The 8,289-nt window shown below is 46.3% G+C and overlaps 1 long non-coding RNA gene across 1 annotated transcript in view; it reads left to right on the top strand.

Moving 5' to 3' along the window:
• The first annotated feature begins 7,452 nt into the window (after positions 1–7,452).
• LOC119323151 overlaps positions 7,453–8,289 on the top strand; it is a 1,672-nt gene continuing 835 nt past the window's right edge. Inside the window, exons 1-2 of the long non-coding RNA XR_005156148.1 lie at positions 7,453–7,596; positions 7,788–7,789. This is a non-coding gene — a long non-coding RNA (uncharacterized LOC119323151). The remainder of the gene's footprint in view (positions 7,597–7,787; positions 7,790–8,289) is intronic.

The following is an 8,289-nucleotide window of genomic DNA, read 5'->3' as shown; positions in this document are numbered from 1 at the left end:
CACACACATACACTGATAGTCGAACGTTGTAGGTAGGTATCCATGCCACGGAGAAGAACTGCACCTCTGCCCTCTCAAATTCTAGTAGGCCAGCCTCCCTGTATCTTTGACGTGGGAAAACACAAATTCGATGGCACTCTTTATCGATCGCGCAGCCACACACTTCATCCCTATTTTCAATTCTATCGATATCTCACGTCCATGACTCCGTTTCACACACATTGCATATCTTACATTTTTCTGATTGAGATATCATCAACACATTGCCTCTGTTTCACACAAACCATCTCTCTCACACCCACCCACGTATGTATCTGCACCTAAAGAAGAAGTGCACGCAGGACGCACGTACTCACGTCTCGTTCCCGGCCACACCCGTGCGGGTACACGGTGGAGTTCGTTTCTGTACGAAAAGGCAGCCCACGTGATAATTTGACGCATGTAGAGGTTGTTTACTCGAAGCAGGGTCGGGTACCACACCTAGAATATAAAATGAGCCATGGGGGGAAATGGAAAAATGGGTTTGTCTCTCGCGAGTCTCATCACACAATCTCACACAAGGCCGCCGTGGCCTCTCTCTCTCAGCGTTGGTTAGTGATCCGGCCGCATCCCGTCCGCCGACGGAAAGGGAGGATGTGCATCGTCTCTCCGTTCGACGGCGTTGAGGCAGCTCGTCCCGATCTACGGTACCCGCCGTTCTCTCTGACCAAGCTCCGGCGCGGTAGGGCCTTCGCCACTTGCTCGCTGCCGCAGTATGGCCAGATCCCGGCCGCCGGCGCCCTCCTAGTAACGTCCCGACGACCCTCAGGTACAGCTTCCTCTGGCGTTGCTCCACTGCCCATCTTCCCACGTTGCTGCATGTGGATCTTCTTTAGTTGTTTGCTTAAATCGTATCTCGGCCGGCGTACTTTCCATCTTGCAATCTCGTCCTCAAACCATTTTTGATAAACCACCATGTGCTATCTTTCCCTTTTTACATGGAACATGCTTCTTTTTTGTCGGAGTATGTGTCTTCAACTCGTGTTATTGGGCAGTAATTGTTTCCTTTCGACCTCCTTTTGCAAACAGGGATATCCATTTTCACCTCATTGCTATTGCGACCTTTTGGCGAACTCCACAAATCAATTTTCTGAAGAGTGTTTTGTGCAGTTCCGCCAAAATGTCACACGGGCAACGTTTTTACATTTTCGTGGGACTGCGGAAAGGGAGATTGGTTTTGCTATCCTCCTCGTCCAACTCCATGCCTAATCTTCTCCAACAAGAAGTTAGTCCTAAAGAGAGATCATAGAGGTGATCGGCTTCTACTTATGTGTGTTATGTTTCATCATCTAGTTCCACTATTATTGTAATCACACTGACTGGATATCTTTGCAAACAGGGATGGTCCGTCCGATTTTAGTGGATCTCCACAAAATGATTGGATTGTGGTGTCCTTCATACACCTCTTTTTTGGATACAGAGCTGTGTGAAACTAGCTGCCAAGCAATGACCACTGTGCCAAGGAAATGGAGCCATGTCTATGAACAACATCGATCAATTATATATTTTTTCTTTATTTGTACACCTTCTCACAACTTTGTCTTCAGTTGTGATGTGAATATTGGCACTGATCTATGAACCATTGAGATGCATTAGCTATGGTAGTTTCATTTGTATTTGATGGAATGTTGTAACGAGATAATCTCGAGGCAAGACACATGAATCCTAAGTTGAAACCTTTTTTTTCCTGCGGGAACCAGAGTTGAAACCTTCATAGCATCACAGTACAATTTCATCAAAATTATGAGTACATATAAACAAATCCTAAAGGATTGATAACAATGCCAGAAAAAATTCAACTTCGTTTCGACAACATGTTGGACATCCTTCATCCGGCTCCATCTGCCATGCAGCAATATTGAGTGCACAACACAACTTCAGGGAAAGATTCACCCCAGTCGTTGCACCACAGTAGTAATGACTATTGAGCAGTCAAATCACAGAGTCCCACCTTCGCCACAGTAAGTCTGCTCGGACGAAGCAACCATCATTTCTCTGTTCCTTGAATCATCTGGTACTCCTATATTCCCACAGTAATAAGTTTCTCGGGCGAATCAACCAACACTATATCCGCTCACGTGTAATGACCACAGGAGATATCCATTCAGATTGCATGTTTAAAAAATAAAGGTCAATAACTAATGCGGCAAACTTTAAAAAAAAAACTAATGCGGCACCTCGGGCCAACGCGGCCAGATCGCATTTTGCACGAGAAATTACACACCATGTTTTGTTGACATGTGGTCCCGTTCCAACATATCAGTGAGACGACAGCAAGTAGTAGGGGTATTTCTGAACCGACGTGTAGGCCGGGACGCCCCATCGTGAACCGTGGCAAACTGGCAACCGTGCGCCGACTCTTCGCCTTTCCCTCTCAATTTGGAACTGCTATCGCACACTCTTCCTCTCCCTCTTACATTTTCCTTCAGCCCTTCACCCTTTCTTCTGCCATTGTTCGATCGTCTTCTCCATGGAGGGAACAGGACGGAAACGACCCCGTTATTCTTGCCCCGATCTGAAAGATGACGTAGTGGAGGAACTCATTGATCGGTGCGACATCATCACCATGGCTAGCATGGCAGGTTCCTTCAAGCCCATTCTTGACTCAACTAATAACATCATCACAAGGAACCCAAGAGTCAAGGAGCGGTTTGATCTCCCATAGCTTCTTCGCCGTGACCCTGATGACTGGCGCCATCACGACGGAGGCCTCGCCCTGTGCAAGTTGATGCCGCTTGATAATGATACGTATGATGTTAAGATGCCATCGCTTGAGGGCAAGGCTTGGGCAGGCGCAAATGGAGATTGGGTTGTTTACATTGGGTCCAACTATGAGTGGGAACTTGTGAATGTGTACACTCGTGACCGGCTTCCACTTCCAAAAATCTCAGCAGACTGGCCAGAGATTGAGCACACCGGTATTGTACGCACGTTCAAATACAATCATGGTGACTGTCTTCTACGGAAGATAGCAATTTCTCGAGTTCCCAACCGCTCTTGGAATTACAGCAACTATGAAGTTGTTGCTATCTTCGACAAGCTTGTTGCCATCGTTGCTGGTTTGACTCGATGGATATTGCTCAAAAATCAGTTTTAGTACACGGATGAGTACTATGATGCAATTGAATACGAGGGCCTTGTGTTTGCTGCCACCACTCGTGGCACTGTTTTTGCATGGAGTCGTTGTTTCAGTATGTTTGTCTTCCACCATAATTATAATTGTTTCATCCACATGCATGCGGGTTAGCAAGTTTCCCTTTACTAATTAACCTTCTTCTTGTGTTTCCAAGGTCCTGCGAACATTCCACCACCTATACTTGAAGATTTTTATAACCAAGGGGGAGATGACGATGGTGATGATCACGAGCATGAGGACGAGCAGCGCCCATATACTATTTGGCGCCTGGCAACTAATTCCGATGGATCACCTCTTCTCGTGTGTATACAGCCCACTGATGATGTTACTGCTAAGGAAGCAGGTTTAGTCTCCCATGGTCGCACTCTCCAGACCTATTCCAACACCCGTTGCATGGTATTCGGAAAGGATACTAGTGTGCTAGCACCAACTCCTTCCCCCTGGTACAAAATTGATAGTCTTGGAGAAAACTCGCTCTTCCTTGGACAAAACTATCTAATGATGGTGAAAGGCGATCCAACTGCTGTTGACACAACATTACTACCATTTATGAGAAGCAACTGTGTCTATACCTCGGACAGTTGGGTAGGCCGCTTCAGCCTGGATGATCAGTCCTGCGTTGGTCTCCAGATCGACAATGGATGGCCCGTCCCAGAGAATCACTTGTGGTTCAAAGCAAGCGTTTCCAACACCGAGGAATGGTTGAGTTGAAGTTCATTTCATTGCTTGTTATATTTTGTGTGGTGAAAACTTTAGTATTTATAATGTATCCTCGTTGTCGATGTGGGTTGATGACCTGTTGTATGTAATAAAATGATATGCCTGTGATAAACTTACTAAATTTATGAATGTCTTTCGAGTCGCTTTTGTGAGTGAGTGTTGCGACGAGGCAAAAAAAAATTTCCGAATACATAATTGTACGTGCATTGCAATAGGTTATCGGATGAGGCCAATCAACAATAGTAGTACACTATTTGTACTAGCTTCACATGCTTCGCGCGTTGTGCGGGTGTTTTTACTGTAGCCATATTGTACTCTACTACATAACCAGCACCTCGAGTCCTCGATACAAGTAGTACTACTACTATATAGTAAGTAGTAGGAGTAGTAGGGTGGCATGGGCTAGAACAAGCATTCACGTCCAGGAGTATGGCACACGCCACCAGCATGACTTCCATCTAACACCATATTTCTTGGAGTCCGTGCTAGAGCAATCTCTTCAACCTCGTCATTTATCTAACTCAGCCATCGCGCGGCGGGCGAGGTGGGGTTTGCCGATAGTTGGTTTCCTTAACTGCGGTCCCACTTGTAACGCTAACTGCAATGCACGACCCCAAACGGACCTCCGTTTTGCACAAACTTCAACGATAATTTTGACTAGAAAAGCAAGACCAAAGAAAACAAGAACCACAAGAATACATTTTACTACACATGTAAGTTGGATTAGTGCCTTCTCGATGCATTCATTGTTGATCTGCGAAGGCTCGATCTTGCGTTCTTCTTTCTTCTTCGAGTGTAAAGAAGTAGACGTTGCTTCCTCACATCTAATCTCATGTCTAGCCTCTATTCTAGTACTCCCTCCGGTCCGTTTTTCTCTGCGTCTAAGCAGCAACACGCATACCAAGTAGGAGTATCAACAAGTGCACTAATCTCATCTATAGCCTCTGTGCTAGCTAAAAGTGATAGAACATCTACTAAATTGCGCTCTATCAATATATGGATGTAATCTTCTTCCCAATAAAATAACTTGCATCCATTCTACTCCCTTCGTTGCACAATACATGCCTTCTATTTGTCAAAATATATATGTATCTAGATATGTTTTAGTATATAGGTACATCCATTTTTGGACAAATGGAAGTCAAGTATTTTGGAACGGAGGGAGTACACAATAAATTTTTTAAGTTACCACAACTAGTCTAATCCGAGAGCACATCCGAAGATTTGGTCGGGTTCTTCCTCCTTTTGCTGACACGTGGGACATCCAGCATCCAGGTCGTGTCATGAAAGAAAATAGAGTGGTAGTTGAAGCCACAAGATGTGCATCTTGGGTTAAACTATAAATAGAATCTTACTACTCTTGAGTAACTCCAAAAGCGGCCACCGAAGATCTTACTTGGATTTGTTTTTCATCACGAGCACGTCGAGGTGAAAGATGTGCGGGTTTAGTGGGTCCTCTTGCATTTTCACTGACATGTGGGGCCGCATGTGAGCAAACAGACGACGGGCTCCTTGCGTCCGCTGGCTGGCTGAGAAGAGAGATAGAGGAGGGCTGAGCACGGACTGTAGGAAATTTGTTCTACGTAACCAGCACCTTGATATTCGCGTGTGGTTGTTTCTAGAATAAAAAAAGGAGGTACCTCTACTTATGTTACTCCCACTATGCCTAGCCTATGGTTAGTAGGTGACCTTGCGCTTGGCTCTTCGCCTCTTCCGGAAGTCGATGGCTATACAGTAGTGCTTCTGGCAATTTGACACCAAATGAACTGATGCACGTCCACCGCTTGTAAGCAGAAGTTTCTCCTCGTGCTGCGAGCCACCGCGCATGCGTTGGAGAGGGAGAAGACGTAATGAAGCTTCTCATCGTTCTACGAGTTGACGGGACACATCAAAGTTATTTACTAGTAGTACGTACTCTCTACAAAAAGGGCTGACCATGTCATTGCTACCATCGTGTGCTCCGTCGTTGAGTACGTGCACTATCCACGTGCCATTCACGTGCCATCGAGGAGAAAAAATATTGTGTAGGTGCCATCAAAGTAAGGGTTTCCCCCCGCTTTCCCCCCCGCACGACTCACTTACGCACTGCTTATCTGATTATCTCCATTTTCTTGCATGACACGTGCACCTTGATGCTAGATGTCTCGCGTGTTGGGAAAAGGATGAACAAAGCTCACGTAAAAGAAAAGAGTTGAAGAGCATAGATTCCCGACGACCGAGGAGGAGCAAGGAAGCTCGCGGTGGAGAGTCTACAAGGAACCTTGCGCGTTTTCACCTGTTTTTTGCCGCCTGCCCATCTATAAACAACTGAAAGAACCTGAACTTTTCGCTAACCACTAGAAACGGTACATCACGATGCTAAGTTGAAGATGTTTTATACTCCCTCCGTTCCCAAATATAAGTCTTTTTAGATATTTCAATAAGAGACTACATACGAAACAAAATGAGTGAATCTACACTCTAAAATATGTACACAAGCCAACACACTAACTCCATGCGATCCAACTCATGCACATACGCGCACAACATGGAGCACACAACGCACGTACACAAGACGTGCATGCACACACGCTCGGCCGCGGAATGCACGTGAATAACACATGCATGCACACACACTCGGCTCCTTGGAAGTGTGCGCCATCTGCGGCGACGTACGGTTCGTCGTGCTACAGCAAAGCTCGCACGCAACGGCGCATACGCATCTCTTGCAGCACCTCTTTGCCGTCGTTGCTCAACTACTAGTCGGAGACAAAGACGACCGCATCCTCGGCCTTAGAGCTAGCACCGATGGAAAAACACACACGCTGCACGCACACGAGCACATACGGAGTGCCCACGACGTGGTGGTGGTGCGTCCCCAGTCGCCTCTACTCCTTTTGCGCACGTTGTCTATCAAGGCGGCTGCATGCTAATGATGATGTGGGTGAGATCTTCTAGGACTCAGATGATGAAGAGGAAAATTATGAGACACAAGGTGACGTACACCGTCAAGGTCCACGGTCAAGGGGGTGCTAGTAAGTGCTTAGATGTGCTTAGAGAAAGTATAATAGAGCTAAGTCAGCGGGCTATAAGGAATAAACTAGTATATTTCTGCTTAGTTGGAGGAAAGAGAAGAGGAGAGAGAAGGTAAGCAGGCTCTTCGTGAAGAGCCAGCTCTAGCATGTGCTCCTAGGAACTTTGTACATGTTGACTATAAGACTAGCCAAAGTGGGAGTAACTTCGGTAGTAACATCGAGTCCAACTCAGCAAATTTGCTTATGTGGCAATGATTTAATGAGGAGAGATGTAGTATTAGTAACTTAGCTAGTTACTGTAACTGTAACGCCCTCGATGCGGCTATATCTTTCACGTGTCGAAGCACGACTTAGAGGCATAACCGCATTGAAAGCAATGTCGCAAGTGAGGTAATCTTCACACAACCCATGTAATACATATGGGAAAGAGATACATAGTTGGCTTACAATTGCCACTTCACACAAATACATGAATAAAGCATTACATCATCCAGATACAATCAAGGTCCGTCTACGGAACCAAAATAAAAGAAGAACCCCAAATGCGACAAAGGTCCCCGATCGACCCCAACTGGGCTCCACTACTGATCAACTAGAACGAAACAACACAAAGGGCAAGATCTTCATCGAGCTCCTCCTTGAGCTTGGTTGCGTCTCCTGCTCGGTAATATAGGCACCAGCAAACTGGTTTTGGAAGTATCTGTGAGTCACGAGGACTCAGCAATCTCGCACCCGCGAGATCAAGACTATTAAATATTATGGGTAAGGTAAAGGTATGAGGTGGAGCTGCAGCAAGCGACTAGCATATATGGTGGCTAACATACGCAAATGAGAGCGAGAAGAGAAGGCAAAGCACGGTCGATAAAAGTATGATCAAGAAGTGATCCTGGACTACCTACGTCAAGCATAACTCCAACAACCGTGTTCACTTCCCGGGCCCCGCCGGAAAGAGACCATCACGGTTACACACGCGGTTGATGTATTTTAATTAAGGTCAACTTCGGGTTTTCTACAACCGGACGTTAACAAATTCCCATCTGCCCATAACCGCGGGCACGGCTTTCGAAAGTTCAAATCCCTGCAGGGGTGTCCCAACTTAGCCCATCACAAGCTCTCATGGTCAACGAAGGAATAGACCTCCACCCGAGACACTCCGATCAGACTCGGTATCCCGGTACAACAAGACATTTCGACAGGGTAAAACTAAACCAGCAACACCGCCCGAATGTGCCGACAAATCCCGATAGGAGCTGCACATATCTCTTTCTCAGGGCACACTCAGATTGTCTTAGGTACGGGTAGGCCAACCCAGAGTTGCCCCTGGTGGTCACCGGTAGCTGACAGTTGGACCAACACTCAGAGGAGCACTGGCCCGGGGGG

The sequence above is a fragment of the Triticum dicoccoides genome, chromosome 6B (genome assembly GCF_002162155.2).
Source record: "Triticum dicoccoides isolate Atlit2015 ecotype Zavitan chromosome 6B, WEW_v2.0, whole genome shotgun sequence".
NCBI lineage: Eukaryota > Viridiplantae > Streptophyta > Magnoliopsida > Poales > Poaceae > Triticum > Triticum dicoccoides.
Note: the sequence above shows the minus strand (reverse complement) of the source record. Positions and strands in the feature narration are given on the sequence as shown.